Raw genomic sequence first — 19,398 nt, forward strand, 5'->3', positions numbered from 1 at the left:
TCAATTTGACTGTTAAACAGCAATTTATGTCTATGAAAGGTGCCACATTTTCCCTGTAGCATATTGAAAAGTTAGAACCTTTGCCTTTTTCTGTAGCGGAAGCCAATTCGGCAGTTTGACTGATCCAGGGGTTAATAACCTTACCTTTCTCTCTTTTCAAATTCGAGGCTTGCATGAAACACTATGCTATAGGCAGATTTGAACCCCTGGGTGGAGCATATCTTCATGAAGTTTGGAATCTCCCATTCACATACAGATGTTTGAGGGATGGTAAAGAAGTTTTTTTGAATGGCGAAGATTGTATCACTACATCAGATCATTCATTAACATGCAGAAATCTTCAATTGCACGGCTCATGTAATGTACTTGCACCAAATTTAGCGTGTGTTTTAAAAGGAAAGGCACTCAAGTTCCGGCCATTACACCGACATTCACATTGCTTGCTAATGGTAGTTATTTATTATTAAATAATGAAGAGTGTTGTGGGTTGCACACAGGTATTGCTGATATTGTTACCGTTTCCCAGCGTGTAACTTGCTGCAAGAATGTGTTGTTCCCTCCTCCGCATGGCAGGCTTGATGTTCCCATCTGGCCCTCGATTCCAACCTTGAAAGCAGAGTTCAACAAGATGAGCAGAATAAGAGCTCTTTTGTCCCAGAAGGAAGTTCCCCTTACATCTGCGCGTGAGACATTAGTCTTGCACGTTGCAAATACTCGTACTGAGGTTAATGCCTTATTAAACATGGACATGCCCTTGCACTTCAGTGCTTTGATCCACAAAATCTTAAATGCCTCGTCGACTACTGGCCTGGCACATTTTTTTAAAGTAGTATGCTCTGGCCTTGAACCTCATTTCAAACTATATTTGGTGTGATCCTTGTATTTTTTCATTCAATTTTTTCGAGTGTCTTTGGAGGTTCCTCCTTGCTCCTGGCTTTAGGAGCCGGCATTCTGCTGTTATTTTATTTATTACAAAATGGATGCACAGTTTGTGCCCCATGACGTACAGTCCCCGCTGCTCCACCTGCGTAACCAGATGCTAGAATACTCTGGAGCACTGCCTTTGGCGACTCTCAGTGTGGCGTATGGTTTATCCTTCCGGTTCTCATTCTTCACTAGCGAGCAGCCTGTTTTGCATTGCCTGGATTGTGACTTTGAATGGGCCCTGTATTTGTGTCTCTGCAACACGGTGTCTCCTGATATGGATTTTGATCTACTAATGAGTCCCTTAGTTGCTCATGAAATAGACTGTTCTAGTACCGGGATTATGGCCTGCGCAGCTGCACATGGGGTTCTAGGCAATTGGAACATTGGACTGCGGCTAATGACTTTCTGAATCACAGTTTTCTTGAAATAAGCTCGAGTTGTCCTCTGATGATGCTAGAGGCTCTGGCAATCAAGGAACATGTATGTTCTTTCCCTTTGCTTAATTGGATGGCTGAAATGTTCGTGGATGAAAAGATGGCTGCCGAGGAGGAGCCTTCTCAAGGAGCTCCCGGTTTCTGGAAGATATCCCCGTACAAACCGCTCCCCCGACCATCTACTCGCTCGATCCGACCGGGGAGCTCATCGCAGCACGGCAGATTGACCTCACAACCATCCTACCTGCAGGGCGATTGCCGCGGTGGCTAGGGTGCTGCCTGCTCTTCTTGCCTTGATTCTTACTCTGGACGTCGGATCCTTCCAGGTTTGTTTTTGCAGCTGAATGGCCATCCCACAATACGGCGAGCCCGCGACTGCCTGACGCTGTAGACCGGGGAGCACAGGGTGGCACAACACAACCATCACAGCCGTCTTGCCTGCTAGACGATCACCGCGGTGGCTGGGGTGCTACCTGCCCCTCTTGCTCTGCCCCGACCAGAGGCAGGATCCTTCCAGACTGGCTTGCCACCGAGGGATTCCCTGCAACTTGGTGAGCCTTGTCCTACCTGACACGATGACCATTGAGAACGCGCGCAGTCTGGCCCGCAAAGTGTCCGGTTCCCGACGCCTTCCTTCGTGGGATCCCTCGTTGCTCAGCTGAGCGGCCGCCGGCCCGCGGGACCTCTCTGCGACTCTGCAGAGTGTCCAATGAGCCGTTGTCGGTGGGAGGGGATCTCCTGGAGGCGGCTGGGGCTGTGGGCTCTCCAACAAACTCCCCGAGCCCTAAAATCCTTTGCCTGGAGCCTGGTGGAGCCCCGCTTGGAGCCTGTGTCTCGCGGCGGCCCCCCCCTTGCCAGCGCTCCCCATGACGGACTGAGGTGGGTGAGTTCAAATTTATAACTATCTTACTACGATTGCTACTGAGGGCTGCCCGGACTCAAAATGGCGGCGCTTCGCCATCTCAAGTATCTCTAATCCTGCAGCCTATGCCTGGAGCCCAGTGGAGCGTCTTTCGGCGGCCTACCCCTTGATAGCGCTTCCCACCTGTCAGCGCTTTCTGCAGATTGGCTGTTTTGGGGATTATTACTGCACTAAAACAATTGGCTGATGGCTGCCTGGACCAAAAATTGCGGCGCCTCGCTAGACCTCTGCTTTCCCTCATTACTGCTGCTGCACACTGGACTGCGCTCAGTCTAATCTAATGCCTATGTGATTGTGACTCATACCCTTGACCAACCAAACGGCCCCTACAACCGGCTTGCTGCCTGACCCTAAGATGGCAGCGCTATGTGGAAATTGCAATGGCCTCCCTATGCCTGACCTTAAAATGGCGGCATGGTAAATCCACACACTGCCAACGTACCAACAGCTTCCCAAGACCAGCCAATTGCTGAAGCCATAACCTGACCTCCAAGCACCCGCCACCCTATTGCCTATGCTGCACTGCTCTGTAACATGATCCCGGCACCCCCTGTGGCCCTGAGAGCTCGGACGCCTACTACCCCCATCCGCATTATCACCCAGGACAAAGGCCAGAGAGTGGACTAACCACTCAGCTCTCCACTGCAGCCCTCCCCACACATGGCCTCATCCGATCAACGGTAGCACGCGTGGACATTTACCCTTACAATCAGGCAGCGGCGCAACTGACTGACCGGTGTTGCTCCTATAATACTGATAGAGCGCAAGCTCACCTGCTCTGTTTACCTTACTCACCTGGGCCCATAAAACTATATACACATTGAACAGGTAAACCTACACTCAATCAATTTTAATTTAACAATTCAAGACCTATACCATTTTGACTTACCAATCCAAGTCACCAATACCTAAAGTCTTAGAGGATCAAGGGAGTTAGCAAGAAAATAGATAGTAGAATAACATTAGTGTTTCATAAATAACCACAAACTCTGGAAAGGTTTCAATTCTTTTATCTAAAGTAAAATTCTTAAAATGTTTGAAACCATAATTAAATCAATAATTTCTTGTTTTATTAGAATGATGAAGATTGAAACGAAATGTGCAATAATTTGAAAAATATCATTAAGCATTAAAAACACAGGGAGGGTAGAAAAGGGAAAACAGTACAATGACAAACCCACACTTTATAGTTACCTAGAATGGTGTGAAGACCAACCCTGGCCACGGCCTGGGATAAAGGATAGGAATCCCAAAGTGCAGGTGCCAGCGAGAAAGAATTGGTGCAGACCAGAATCAGCATAGGTTATGGACCAAATTGGATCAGGACTGGACCACCACAGGCAAAGATTGGCACCACAGCTAAAGTTCAGAACGCCAGCGTAGTAAACCCTCTCTTCAGCTAACAGTCGAACCCCGTTTGGGTTATCGAATTCCTTTCCAGAACCCCGATTGGGTTATCAAATCTTCTGACAGAGTGCTCCGCCAACAGCTCTGCTCTCGATCACATATTGAGTGTGTTGGGTCAGTGACAGGTCAGCTATTCGGACAAGTCGGACAATCTAACTAGCTAAGCCTACCCTAGTTATACTATTTTCCAGGTCAGTGTACCACCCTCCAATGTTGCAAATGTGTGAATCCCACAATGTTATTGGTCAAAAGACGAGGAGAGGTCATCACACCATATTAATATGAGATAACTGTCATTCAGTATTCAAATTACGTTCCCTCCCATAACTTTATTTTCCCATGTACTTTTATTCCACCCTACAATGAATGTATCAATAACATACAATGTTTTAACAAATTGTACAATTCAGCTTCCTCTGGCAGGGTGAGGAGGGTATGTTCTCATAGTTTTCACAGTTCATGTCTGATGCTGGCATCTGTTCAATGCCATGGCTTCAATAGCTTGAGTTTCCTTGCGCAGGCGCAGTTCCTCCAAAGATGGAGTTCTGAAGTACATTTCAGGCCCAAATGCGATACATGCAAAAATAAAAGATAAACAGTTTTAGAAACACAGAATAAATGAATGCACTGAATACCACTTATCTCTATTCTATTCCCATTATTTTATTTAAACTATTGCATTAAGAATTAGGCAGAACAAACAGCTTAGCAAAAGCAGCAATGCAAGCTTCTTGCACGTTAAGACACAGACCAGCCATCTTAGTTCTAGTGCACAGAAGCAAAAGTTTCCCACCAAGCGAAAGATTAGGTCATGACACATGAGTGTGACAGACCCATGCGCAGTAGAAAATCCTGCGTAGCAGCAGCCATTTTAATGCAAGCGGATTACAGTTAGTAAAAGCACATTGACAAGCTTCCCCTAGATACTAGAAATATTGTGTAATGCAATATTAATATGATGAAACATGGTAGTTAGTACATTTATATGATTTTGAGAGGTCTTAATCCAAGCAAGTCGCTTTACGTGTGCAACCTTGCTCTATCAATCCCCTCTTTGATGATATTTTATCTCATTACCAATTAATGAAACAGATGCCAACTTTCACATTTCACCCAACTCAATTTCTTCAAACTTTCTGTTAAGTTTCTTTTCATTATTCATGTGAAAGTTTTTCACTTTCTTGTACAAACGTCCATTCAACTATTCTAACTCAATTTCATTAATATTTCTTTTCTTTCCTTTCTTGTTCACTGTATATGTCTTTTTATGCTTGCGACATTTGCAACAAATTATTATCCCTAAAATCAGTTGGGCTATTCCCACCATTGGCATCAGTATTCTACCTACAAATCTTTTTCCTATGTTAGAAAACCAACTACCTATAAAGGAGAGACCATCTGCAAGTCTCTTCCATGCACTATCACCCTCCAGTGGTTTGAGTTATTTTTCTAAATGTGTAATATTCCTTACACACCCCTTAATTTCTACACTTTTGTCGGGTATGTAAAGTGCAACAATTTTGCGCTTTCAACATTTTGCAGACTCCGGCCTCCTTTGCTAAAAATGTATCAAGAGCAAGTCGATTTTGTAAAACCATTGACCTTAACTCAACCAATTCAGTATTGATCATTAAGAATCCTCCAGCAGTGTCAGTTGATAAACGATCCACCACTATTGACAATTTGCAAATTCTTTGAATATTAAGAAATACTCCCACTGAAGGTATCATGCACTAAATATATCACCTACAATTTCTCCAAAACTAGCTCTTTTACTACGGATTAGTCCATTCGTTTCTTCATTGCTTCCAGTGACTTTGTTTACATGATATACCTTTGGGAATACTATTCCAAAATAGCAACTCCCATAATAATGATCAGGCAATTTGTAATATGCTTTGTTCCCAACTATGTAATACATTTCAGGAAATACTGGCTCAGTTCCATCTTTGAAACCCCACCCCCAATTACTTTATAATTGTGTTCACATTCACTAGAACCAATAAATATATAGTTATAATAACTTGTTTCTCCCTGTGGAGACAGAGTTTCCCTTTCTTTTCAAAGTCCAGCAACATAGCAGCGTGAGTTTTGCCATTCAAGGTGTACTCTTTATTTTCTGCCCATTTTGGAATTTTTCGTTTCTGTTCAGTAGCCTTTCTCTGGAAATCTTCTCTCCTTTTCTCAGCTAAGTTTAAAAATATTTTTTCTTTTTCATGTAAAATGCATGTTAAATTGTTCTTGTGTGCTTAAGCTATATCTATTGTACCTATTGTTAGAAAGTATTCACCTATATAACGAGTTATGTCATCTTTGGTATGTACAGGATTCAGGTTACTATGTATAGGAAGTTCAGAGAAAATCACATCTGAGTTAGAATAATAATATTGTAAAGGCCCTTTCTTATAAAATAAACTAGCTAAAATGCTACATGAAATACCATAGGTCAGGGGCAAATGGTGGTAAGTAACACCCTCAGCTACAGATGTAGGTAACTTCATACAGACATAGCAATCACTTATTTCCATTGCTTCTACATAATGTACTAACAGATTTGCAAATACGTTCAAGTGTGTTCTATTTCTAACTCTATTATTAAGCAATCCTTCCTCATCTGATGCTTCTAATTCTACCTTTTGCTGTCTAAAACTATCTATTCTTACATGTATATTTAACTTTTCAGGTGCATCTACTTTCACATGAATGTTAGTGTTATTCTTCTCACTTTTACTCGTTAGATAAGGAATAGCTACCGTCAGTCCTAACCATACTATGAGTGCTATTACTATACTACATGTGCATATTCTACAGCATGTTTTTAAGCAGTTTCTTTTCGGTTTACCATTAATAGTATGATCAGACATTTTCTGACTAAGAAGACTTAGTTAGCCCCTCTTTTGAGACTTTTCACAGAATTTTAACCTGTGAATTTTTCAAGTTGGTCTCACTTCTTCGTCTGTTGGAACATCAATTAGTTTGTCATCATTTTCATCACTCAGTTCTAAATTTAAAAACTCTTCAAGAATGACATAGGTCCATTCAGGGCCTCTGAACTTATTATTCAGTCTTTTCAGTCGTGGACTTCCCCTTCTTGGTTGTTCTGTGGAAAGCCCAGTTTGACTTGATATTTCGTTTACTTGCTCTGGTTCTTCATTTATTGTTTTAAGGCAAAATTTCAATCTTTTGACAAAACCAGGCCACTTATCTCCCTTTCTGAGTCTTTTAGCTTTTATTCTCGTTCAGTTGTGGCACAATTTGTACATCTTCGTTGTCTGTATTCCTCTCTATCTGACTTGGTCCAGGTCTTGTTTCTGTTTCTTCTGCCTGGATGCTAACCTGGCCTTGTTCAGGAGAGTGCTGTAATTGACTTTGATTTGGTTTGCTTTCTTTTTCCTGAACACGTTTTTCTACATCTATCTGATCCTGCTCAGGTATCTCGATCTTTTGTTTTTCTTCTTCCTGAGCCTTCGCCCTATTACCTATCTGTCCCTCCTCAGACTCTGGAACTGTGACAGGTATTTGGAAAGTCTGAGTATATTGATCTCTCCTTATCTGTTCCTCCTTAGAATTACTATTGACTTTGATTTCTGTAATCTGAGTACGTTCTTCTATTCCTGACTCATCCTCACTATCACTCCATCTATCTAAATAGGTCTGACTTCTGGTTCTTAAAACATCTGCAGGAATGTCAATCACTGGAATCCATTCATCCTGACTGGTGCTCGGTTGTTCATCATCAACTACTTCAGAGTCACTTTCCTGGGACTCCTCAGCTGCACAACATTCAGCTTCAGTTTTATCAGGTTCCCTTTTGGTGTGACTCGCATGGATCCGATTCGGAATTCCCTTGCACTTTACAGCTGTAGTGGAGACCAATATCACTTGTTGTGGCCTTCCCCACCTCAGAGCTAGGCAAGATTTTCGAGTATGTTTCTTTATCACAACCCAGTCACCTGGAACCAGATCATGTGCTGGAGTTGATTGTCTGGCGACAGCGTCTTCTCCAACCAGGTGAGAGATAGAACACACTTGGTCAGCCAGTTCTTTGCAGTACTCTAGTACTAAGTCTTCAGATATATTTATCAGCTTGTGTCCTGGGACCCATGCCTGCCTTTTTGCTCTTCCCATGAGTATCTCATGAGGACTCAAGCCTGTGTTTCTGTCTGGAATGCTTCTGAGTCCCATCAGAACAAGAGGTAAAGCATCAGGCCAATCTAATCGAGTAGATTCATATATCTTTCCCAATCTTGACTTAATTGTGCCATTCAGTTGTTCCACCACTCCAGAAGCATCTGGGCGGTATGCCCAGTGCAGCCTTTGCTCAATTTTTAAATGCTTCACAGATTAGACCAATTATTTCATTATTAAAATGACTTCCTCTGTCTCATTTAATTGTTACTGGAAAACCGAAACGTGGAATGAGCTCTCTGAGTAGTAGTTTTGCTACAGTAATGCTAACATTTCTGCCAGTAGGGTAAGCTTCCACCCATTTTGAAAACAGGCAGACAATGACAAGGACATACCTTAGTCCTCTGCAAGGGGGTGACTGAATAAAATCAATCTGAAGACGAATAAAAGGACCTTCTGCTTTCCCAATCTTTCCTGGTAACACTACAGTTTTCTTCCCAGGATTCATTTGCTGACAAATTAAGCACTCGTCAGCACAAATTAAGACTCTCTGCTACATTCCTGAACTTCGCATTGAACCAAGTTTGTCTGAACAATCTAATCATGGCATCCCGCCCTAGGTGAGAATCACCATGGTACATCCTAGCCATAGGAGCAAGCATAAAGTCTGGTAACACAGACCTTCCATCAAGGTAAACAATGACACCATCTTCAGCCCTTCTCTGACAACCTATTTTTGCCCACTCTTCCTTTTCTTTTTGTTCTACATCAGCGTTTCCCAAACTGTGGTCCGCGGACCCCCAGGGTTCCGTGACACATTCCCAGGGGGTCCGCAGGACTTGAGTGCCCACCGTCTTAGTAAAAAACAAAACGCCCAGGCGCCCTCACAGCAGTTAAGAGGTGTGAATGTTAGCGCCAGGCGGCAAGCCTACAATACTATCTGGCCCAGACAGTTGTGTTTTGAGATTACAGAGCATTGGAGCACCTCGAACAGGCAGGAGGGCTCTTCTACATCTGGAGTGGCATGTGAGTGTTTAATTAGTGTGTACACATTTACAGTAAAAGCGCGCGCATGCTTTATAAACGTGTTTCCTTTCATCAGCGCCTCGTGTAACATAGCTGCCAAGATTCCAGACTGCTGTGTGACATTTTCATAATTTAAAGTAATTAAGAGTGAGTCTTTTCAACAACCATGAGTGATACTTTCTCCCGAGTAACATGAAGCAATGGGAAACACAGAGACTGTATTAATTGTTTCATAAAGACTTCTAGCTCACACTGATAGTAGCGCCATGCTGCCCGCTACTTGCAAGTTTATTTTGCCACATCAGAGGTACTAAGTCACCCCGCCCAAAAGAATTAATGCGCTAATCATAATGCACAAAAACAGACTGCACAGTTCTCTGTTACAAGGCCCCTGGCAGCACTGGATGACCGCAGTGCACCTTTAAAGGCATAACAAGTTAAGTACAACTAGGAGAATCAGCCATAGTCTTAGCGAGGCGAGCTAGTGCCAGGGCAACAGGCCGGCCCACAGTCATGGACTCTCACTCCCGCGGCAACCAACGCCAGGCCTCATAATTCTGGCAGGTACTCGCATTAAACTGGTGACAGTGCTCTGGGCTGTGGACAACCACTCTAGCGACCGCCGCGGTCCGTGGTTCTCTCTCAGCCTGGCCAGCGGTGTCAGGTGGGGTCAGGTTAATATAGGTCACAGTGGGATCAATTTAATTAATAATTAACGCCGCTGTGCGAGCGACTCTTCCAACATGTTGCCAGCAGGAGGTACTTTTACGACTCTGCCCCTGGCAGTAAGATTGGGTCCAGTAGCGGATCATAACTGTCCTGGTGCCATGATTGCTCCTAACTGCAGTGAAAATTTCATAACATGCCGCCCATTTGCTCGGCAGTCGTTTTTTTTTCTCAAAAACACAGGCTGGGAATGAAAGTAGCCATTGGGCAGCCCTGGCACTGACTCTTTACGTCAGTCAGTGAATGTAATGAGCCTCGGGCCATACCTTCTGCAGTGCACACACTCAAGTGGACTCCGCCGGTGAGAGCTCAAATGCCTTCTGAGAGCCTGTGCCTTTACAACGTGTTCCTGTGTGCCTTTTGTGTACCAGGCTGGAGCTCAACCCCCTTTCCCCCAGCAGCACAACACAGAGCACTTTGACGCTGGCGTAGAAGCACCTGAGAAAGAGGCATGTTTTGTCTTTGTGTTCAGAGTCTACAGAACCACAGCAAGACTTCAAAGTAAATGGGACACTTACTTTCTTTACATTTCAATTGAGCAGGACACTTTTAAAGAAATGCACTGTAAAAACAGAGGCCTTTCCTTCTTTTCATGTATGCGTGCAAACCTGCTTGTCCTTTCTGCTCAATTGAAAGGATTCAAACACGTTGCTGCGCTTGCAGTGGATTTGCTACAAGCAAGCGTGAAACTCTTGTTCCTTCCTTCCCCTCTTGGTTACTTTTCAACAAGAGTGGTAGCTGGGCATGGTGTCTGATTCCCGAGGTGGTTGCATGTGACGTCATCTAGCACAGCCTCAAGTTAGAATAGAGCCAGTAGCTGTCATTTACAGGCTGCTTTTCATTAGGCGCAAGGCCATTAGATTAAGCCCACAGAGTCACTGCGCTGCTATTTTCTCCAGCTTTCACTCAGAATCGTCCATCGAGCCTCCCGACCGGCACAAATCAGCCAGCGAGCTGGTCATGTGGAAGGGGTGCTAATATGTGTCTATGCATTTTAGTGCAGGGATTACTGTTTTAATTTTTTGAAATTTAAATTGGACAAATTGCTTGGGGGTCCCCGGCTTCCAGTAGTGATTCAGTGGGGGTCCTCTGGAGTCAAAAGTTTGGGAACCACTGTTCTACATCATTTTGCAAGTCTCTCACTTCTTACCAAGTTTTCACTCTTCCAAGCAACATAAGTTGGCAGCTGTTTCCATTTGTTTCAATTTTCTTGTTTATTACCATTTTATTTTTGGCGCAATATTGAGCTAATTGGTCAGCATATCAGTTACCTGCTGTCACTCTGTCATTGCCAGATTGGTGAGCAGCACACTTGACCACAGCCATTGTTTCTGGTAATTGGATTGGTTTCAGCAAATCTTTCACATAATTTCCATTTTTAAATAGAAGTGCCTGATGAAGTCAGAAACTCCCTTTGCATCCAGAGTTGGCCAAAATCATTCACAACTCCATAGCCATACTGGCTATCGGTATAAATGGTCACTTTCAAGTTCAAGTTCAAGTTCAAAAATTTGTATAGCGCACTACTCACCAAGAGGGTCTCAAGGCGCTTGAGGGAGGGGGGGTGCTTTACTTATCGAATATCCAAGTTTTTAGTTGTTTTCTGAAGGAGAGGTGGTTCTGTGTAAGGCGGAGGTCGGAGGGGAGAGAATTCCAGGTCTTGGACGCTAAGTAGGAGAAGGATCTTCCCCCCATGGTGGATTTTTGGATGCGTGGAATAGCGGCGAGGGCTTGATTGGACGATCGTAGTTGGCGGGTGGGGGTGTAAAAGGACAGGCGTGTGTTGAGGCATTCGGGTCCTAGGTTGTAGAGGGCTTTGTGTGCGTGGGTGAGGAGACGGAACGTTATTCTCTTGTTGACGGGGAGCCAGTGGAGGTCTTTTAGGTGACCGGAAATGTGAGCCTGGTGGGGGATGTCTAGGATGAGTCTGGCTGAGGCGTTCTGGATGCGTTGGAGTTTTTTCTGTAGTTTGGCTGTCGTTCCGGTGTAAATGGTGTTTCCGTAGTCCAGTCGGCTTGTGACCAGTGCATGGGTGATCATCTTTCTTTTTTCGGTGGGGATCCAGCGGAAGATTTTTTTGAGCATACGTAGAATGTTGAAGCATGATGATGAGACGGCGTTGACTTGTCTGGTCATCGAGAGGGAGGCGTCCAGGATGAAGCCCAGGTTACGTGCATGGTCCGTTGGTATGGGTGCGTTTCCCAGGGCCGGTGGCCACCATGAGTCGTCCCAGTCGGAGGGGGATGATCCTAAGATGAGGACTTCCGTTTTGTCCGAGTTCAGTTTTAAGCGGCTGTTCTTCATCCAATCGGCTACTTCTTTCATCCCTTCGTGTAGGTTAGTTTTGGCGGTGTTTGGTGAGGGAGAGGATCAGCTGGGTGTCGTCTGCGTAGGAGATGATGTTGAGGTTGTGTTGGCGTGCGATGGATGCGAGGGGACTCATGTATACGTTGAAGAGGGTAGGACTGAGTGATGATCCTTGTGGTACGCCGCAGATGACTTCGGTGGCCTCTGATCTGAAAGGGTTGAGGCGGACTCTCTGGGTTCTTCCGGCGAGGAACGAGATGATCCAGTCCAGTGCTTTTCCTTGTAATCTGACGTTGTTGAGGCGTTGTATAAGGGTGCTATGACAGACTGTGTTCAAGGCTGCGGAGAGGTCAAGTAGGAGGAGGGCAGCTGTTTCTCCGTTGTCCAGTAGTGTTCGAATGTCGTCTGTTGCTGCGATGAGGGCTGTCTTAGTGCTGTGTTTGGCTCGGAAGCCGGACTGTGAAGGGTCGAGGGATTTGTTAGATTCGAGGAAGGTGGCAAGCTGACTGTTGACGGCTTTCTCAATGACTCTGGCAGGGAATGGGAGGAGCGAAATGGGGTGGTAGTTCTTAAGTTCAGTGGGGTCTGCTGTGGGTTTCTTCAGGAGGGCGCTGAGTTCGGCATGTTTCCAGCTTTCCGGGAAGGTAGCGGAGTTGAGGGAGCAGTTGATGATGTCTCGGAGATGGGGTGCGATACTGGAGTCTGCTTTGTTGAAAATGTGGTGATGACAAGGGTCGGTTGGCAATCTTGAGTGGATGGAGTTCATCATGCGGATGGTGTCTTCAGTGGTGATTGGGTTCCAGGCGCAAAGGTTGTTGGAGGGGGGTTTTGGTTCGGAGGGTGGACTGGTCTCCAAAGCTGTTATGTATGTCAGCGATTTTGTTGTGGAAGAACGGGGCTAGAGAGTCGCAGAGGTTTTGGGAGGGAGTGATGTCGTTGGTGCCGGCGGTGGGGTTGGTAAACTCTTTGATGATGTTGAATAGTTCCTTGCTGTTGTGGGCATTGTTGTCGAGTCAATCCCTTCCCGCCACCGCCGCTTTTCCCCGCCCCTTTTTCTATTCTGTACCCTCCCCGCTCCCGCCTCCCAGCTGCTCCGCCCACCCGCGCACTTCGCCTTAAATGGCGACCGTGCGAACGCGCAGCGGACACGCGCAGCGGGTGCGCCGTTTGTGCACTGAAGGCGCGCCAAAGGTAAGCCCGTCTGCGCCCGTCCGCGACCGGATCGCGACCAGCGCCAGGACCCCTGGCCCACGAAGACCCCGACCTACCCGCCTGACGTACTCCGCCGCCTCCCTCATCGCACTCAACACCGGCCGACTCCCAGAATGCCACCAAGCCACACCACGACGCACCCACGGACCTTTCAGCTGCCACGCCTGCAAGTTCACCTGCATCCGGACCTGCCTCGCACCAGCACCCGCCAAGACGAACACCAGCAGCACCCACCTCAAGTGCATCCTGCTCAACACCCGCTCCGTCCACAGACACGCCATCGAACTCTGGAACCTTCTAGACGCCACAGCCCCTGACGTTGCCTTCCTCACGGAGACCTGGATGAACGCCTCTTCAGCTCCCGACATCGCCATCGCTATCCCAGAGGGCTACAAGATCGTCCGGAGGGACCGAAACGCCAACCAGATGGGAGGAGGCATCGCCATCATCCACAGGAACACCATCCGTCTCACGACCAGCACCGACAACACCCTGACCAGCGCCGAACACCTGCATTTCCAGATCCACACCAACCCGAACACCACCCTCAGAGGCACACTGATCTACCGACCCCCTGGACCACGCACACAGTTCAGCGAGGACATCGCCGACTTCGTCAGCCCGCATGCCCTCCCCTCCGCTGACTACATCCTCCTGGGAGACCTCAACTTCCATCTGGAGAACAACAACGACCGCAACACCAGCACCCTACTCGACAACCTCGCCAACCTTGGACTCAAGCAACTGGTGTCCACCCCCACCCACCTCGCCGGACACACACTCGACGCAGTCTTCTCTTCCAGCACAGACATCGACTTCAGCCACGCCACAGAGCTTCAATGGACGGACCACAGCTGCGTCCACTTCACCTTCAAGAGAACGACGACCCACCAACACCAGCAACAGGCCGCCCGCAGAAGCTGGAACAAGATCACAGCAGACCAGCTCGCCACCTCCCTGAGCCAGCACCCTCCTGCCAGCTCAGCGAACCCCAGCCAGGCCGCCGACAACCTCACGAAGTGGATCAGCAACTGCGCGGACGAACTCGCCCCACTGAGGACCCCGCCTAGCAGACCCGGCAGCAAGAAGGCCCCATGGTTCACTGACGAACTCAAGAGCTCCAAGAAGAACTGCCGAGCCCTCGAGAAAGTCTGGAGAAGGGAACCGACACCGGACAACAGGACCTCCTTCAAACTTGCCACCCGGAAACACCACCAGCTGATCCGCGCCGCCAAGAAAACAGCATTCAAGGACCGGTTGGACAACAACGCACACAACTGCAAGGAACTCTTCAACATCGTGAAAGAGCTTTCCAACCCCAGCGCAGGAAACAAAGACATCACCCCATCGCAAGACCTCTGCAACTCCCTCGCTTCATACTTCCACAACAAGATCGCAGACATACACAACAGCTTCAACAACCAACCAACGCACACCATGACCGAACAACCACCCCCCACCACCACCCTACATGCCTGGACCCCGATCAGCACCGAAGATACCATCCGCACGATGAACTCCATCCACTCCGGATCACCGACCGACCCCTGCCCTCACCACGTCTTCAACAAAGCCGACGCTGTCATCGCACCCCACCTACGAGACATCATCAACACATCCTTCGACACCACCATCTTCCCTGAGAGCTGGAAACACGCCGAACTCAGCGCTCTACTCAAGAAACCAACAGCGGACCCCACCGACCTCAAGAACTACCGCCCCATCTCGCTCCTCCCGTTTCCAGCCAAAGTCATCGAGAAGACCGTCAACAAGCAGATGGCCGCCTTCCTCGAGACGAACGGATCCCTCGACCCCTCACAGTCCGGCTTCCGAGCCAATCACAGCACCGAGACCGCCCTCATCGCCGCCACCGATGACATCCGAGCCCTGATGGACAATGGAGAAACAGCGGCCCTCATCCTCCTAGACCTCTCCGCGGCATTCGACACGGTCTGCCACCGCACCCTAGTACGGCGCCTCAGCAACATCGGAATCCAGGACAAGGCGCTGGAATGGATCATCTCCTTCCTCGACGGAAGAACACAGAGAGTCCGCCTACCACCGTACAAGTCAGAGGCTTCCGAAGTCATCTGCGGCGTCCCTCAAGGATCATCTCTGAGCCCCACCCTCTTCAACGTCTACATGAGCCCCCTCGCGGCCATCGTACGCAAACACAACCTCAGCATAATCTCCTACACCGACGACACCCAGCTGATCCTCTCCCTGACCAACGACCCCGCCGCCGCCAGAGCCAACCTGCACGAAGGGATGAAAGAGGTAGCCGAGTGGATGACGACCAGCCGCCTGAAACTGAACTCGGACAAGACGGAGGTCCTCATCCTGGGCTCCTCACCCTCCGCCTGGGACGACTCCTGGTGGCCTCCCGCCCTGGGCACCGCACCCAAACCAACAGACCATGCACGCAACCTGGGCTTCATCCTGGACTCCTCCCTCTCCATGACCAGGCAAGTCAACAACGTCTCCTCGGCGTGCTTCAACATCCTACGCATGCTACGGAAGATCTTCTGGTGGATCCCCACCGAGACCAGGAAGACCGTCACCCAGGCCCTCGTCACCAGCCGACTGGACAACGGCAACGCCCTCTACGCCGGTACCACCGCCAAGCTCCAGAAGAGACTCCAGCGGATCCAGAACGCCTCAGCCAGACTCATCCTCGACATCCCACGAACCAGCCACATCTCCGGACATCTGAGAGACCTTCACTGGCTCCCCGTCAACAAAAGAATCACCTTCCGCCTCCTCACCCACGCACACAAAGCCCTACACGACCAAGGCCCGAGCTACCTCAACAGCCGAGTCAACTTCTACGCTCCCAAACGCCACCTCCGATCAGCCAACCACGCCCTCGCCGCCGTCCCCCGCATCCGAAGAGCGACTACAGGAGGAAGGTCCTTCTCCTACCTGGCCGCCAAGACCTGGAACTCCCTCCCGACCGACCTGCGCCTGACCCAAGACCACCTCTCCTTCAGGAAGAAGCTGAAGACCTGGCTGTTCGAGCGGTAGCGGCCCCCCCCCCCCCAGCGCCTTGAGACCCTACGGGTATGTAGCGCGCTTTACAAGTGTCACTGATTGATTGATTGACTTGAGAGCTGATTTCTTGGTGTATCGGATCAGTTGGTGGTGTTTGCGGGTGGCGTTCTTGAAGGTGGTCCGGTTGTCAGTGGTTGGGTTTTTTCGCTAGGCTTTCTCGAGGGTGCAGCAGATCTTCTTGGATTTCTTAAGGTCATCATTGAACCAGGGGGCTTTTTTGCTACCTTGCTGGATTTGATGGTTTTTAAAGGGTGCTAATTCATCAGCGCTGTGGGTGATCCATTGTGTGAGGTTGGTGGCTGCTTGGTTTGGGTTCGATGATTTGGCAGGAGGGTTTTGGTGAAGCGATGTGAGGAGCTGGTCGGTGGTAATTTTGTTCCAGTTTCCGCGGGGAATTGGTTGAGGGTGGTTGTGGGTCGTGGTCTTATTGTAGTTGAAGTGAACACAGCTGTGGTCCGTCCGGTGGAGAGCTGTGGTGTGATTGAAGGAGATGTGCTTGCTGGAGGTGAAGATTGGGTCGAGCGTGTGCCCGGCATAGTGGGTGGGGGTGTCAACGAGTTGTTTGAGTCCAAGGTTGGAGAGGTTGTCTAGAAGGGTGGTGGTGTTGCTGTCGTTGTTCTTTTCCAGGTGGAAGTTGAGGTCACCCAGTAGAATGTAGTCCTCAGAGGGGGGGGCGTGTGGGCTGATGCAGTCAGTGATGTCTTCGCTGAATTGTGTGCGGGTCCCGGTGGCCTGTAGATGAGGGTGCCTCTGATTGTGGTCTTGGGGTCGGTGTGGACCTGGAAGTGAAGGTGTTCGGCAGATGCGAGGTTATCGTCGGAACTGGTTGTGATGCGGATGGTGTTCTTCTGGACGATGGCGATGCCTCCTCCTGTTTGGTTGGTGCAGTCCTTTCAGATGATCTTGTAGCCGTCCGGGATGGCTATGGCGATGTCGGGCGTTGATGAGGCGTTCATCCAGGTTTCTGTAAGAAATGTGGCGTACGGCGATGTGGTGTCGAGTAGGTTCCAGAGTTCAATGGCGTGTCTGTGGACCGAGCGTGTGTTGAGCAGAATGCACTTCAGGTGGTTAATGTCGGAGCTTTGTGAGGAGTTTGTGGGTTTGGTGTGGGTCCTGATGCAGTCAAGCTTGCAGGAGTGGCAGGTGAAGGGTCCATGGGTGTGTCCTGGGGCGGCTTGGTAGCAGTCTGGGAGACGGCCGGGGTTGAGTACTGAGAGGGTGACAGCGTCGTACGTTATGCGGGTGGATTGGATTTTGCGGGGGCCAGCGGGTCTGGCGCTGGGCGCGGTCCAGGTGCCGACGGGGGTAGACGGACTTACCTTTGGCGCACCTTCGGCGCGCATAGAGCGCGACCGCTGCGCGTGGACGCTGCACGTTTGTGACTCTGCCACGAGTGGATAGTGGGTGGGGGCGGGGCGAGGGAGGAGCAGCTGGGAGGCGGGAGCGGGGTGGCGAGGCTCGGTGAAAGCTGGAGGGAGCAGGGGTGGGGCCGCGGGGGAGCAGCGGCAGGGACGGGCTAAGGGCACAACAAAATGGGCGAGAACAGGCTCAAATTGGAAGACACAGGCACAAAGGGGGTCGCGTGCACAGAAATAAACAGTAGCACAAATGGCTGGCAGTAATCAAACAATGCAGCAGGCGATATCAATGGCACAAGCAATGCGCGATACCAGACAGCAACAGGATGGCACTAATTCCCAATTTTGCAAGCCTTTGCCAATGCAATTAATTCAGCTAGTTGTGCAGACTTGATTCCAGGTAAATATGATGCTTCAACTGGACCCCATAGAGTATATACAGCATAAGCAGCACTCAAACCTCCTTCCTCATGTTGCATGCATGAACCATCTACAAATAGCTAATGTTCTGAGTTTATTAATGGCTCTTCTCTTATATCTGGGCGAGGTTTAGTACCGTATTCTGTAAGATCAATACAGTTATGTTCTACTTCATTTTTGACTTCTGCAAATTGTGAATCAGGCAATAACGTTGCTGGGTTCAGAATATTACACCTAGCAATAGTCACGTTTTCTGCACCTACAAGAATTCGTTCATACTTAGTCAGCCGATTAGGAGTTAGGTACTGAGTTTTAGTTCTGGTCAACAAAATCACAACTGCATGTGGGACATATACGCTTACTGGATGTTCCATAATAATGGACTCACTTTGCTTAAGACTCATGCAAGTTGCTGCTACTGCTTTCAGACATCCTGGCACTGCAGCTGCCACTGGATCCAGTGTAGAAGAAAAATAAGCAACAGGACGTCTCATCAGACCATGGGTCTGAGTCAGAACTGAAAGTGCACAATTGTCTCTTGTATCACAAAACAATGCAAAATATTTTGAATAGTCAGGCATCCCTAATGCTGGAGCTGAACACAGACAATCTTGTAACTTTAGGAAAGATGATATGCTTTCATCATCCCATTCTACTGGGTCTTTTGCTCTTTTCTTTGTCATTTGTATCAATGGTTTTGTTAGGACTGCAAATCCCACAATCCATAGCCTACAGTAACCTACAACTCCAAGAAATATTCTGATTTCTTTCTGTGCTTGAGGTAGATCCATGTTTTGAATTATTCTGATTATTTCAGAAGTAACTCTTCTGACACCTCTTTCTATCTGATGCCCCAGATATTTCACTGATGTTGTACAAAATTGCAGTTTCTCAGGTTATACTTTGTGTCCTCCTTTACCTAAATGATTCAGTAGAGCAATTGTATCAACAACACAGTAATTTCGATTTTTAGACGCCACCAGTAGGTCGTCTATATACTGCACCATGACTGATTGTCCGGGAAATATTAAGGATTCAAGGCACTTTTTCAAGATCTGATTAAAAATCAATGGGCTTTCTGTGTACCCCTGAGGGACACGATTCCAAACGTGATTATGATCGCCAAATTTGAATGAGAAAAGATATTTGCTATCTGGATGTAATGGTATGGAGAAAAATGCATGGCACAAATCTATTACAGTAATTAAGCCTACTGCCCATGGTATTTGATACAAAATTACAGCAGGGTTTGGCATAACTGGACAACATAGGACAACAATTTTATTAATTCTTGTACGACCCTGTACTTTCCGCTCGGTTTCTTTATGCCAATTATGGTTGAATTACAAGGACTGCTCATTATCTCCTGCAAAATACCCGCTTCAACTAGACGTTTTATTCCTAGTGCGACTCCTTCTTTTATTTCTGGGCGCATTTTGTATTGTTGAATATTTGGGTAAGCTGTAAAATGTAAAATTGA

Source organism: Lissotriton vulgaris, chromosome 7 (genome assembly GCF_964263255.1).
Source record: "Lissotriton vulgaris chromosome 7, aLisVul1.2, whole genome shotgun sequence".
Lineage (NCBI taxonomy): Eukaryota > Metazoa > Chordata > Amphibia > Caudata > Salamandridae > Lissotriton > Lissotriton vulgaris.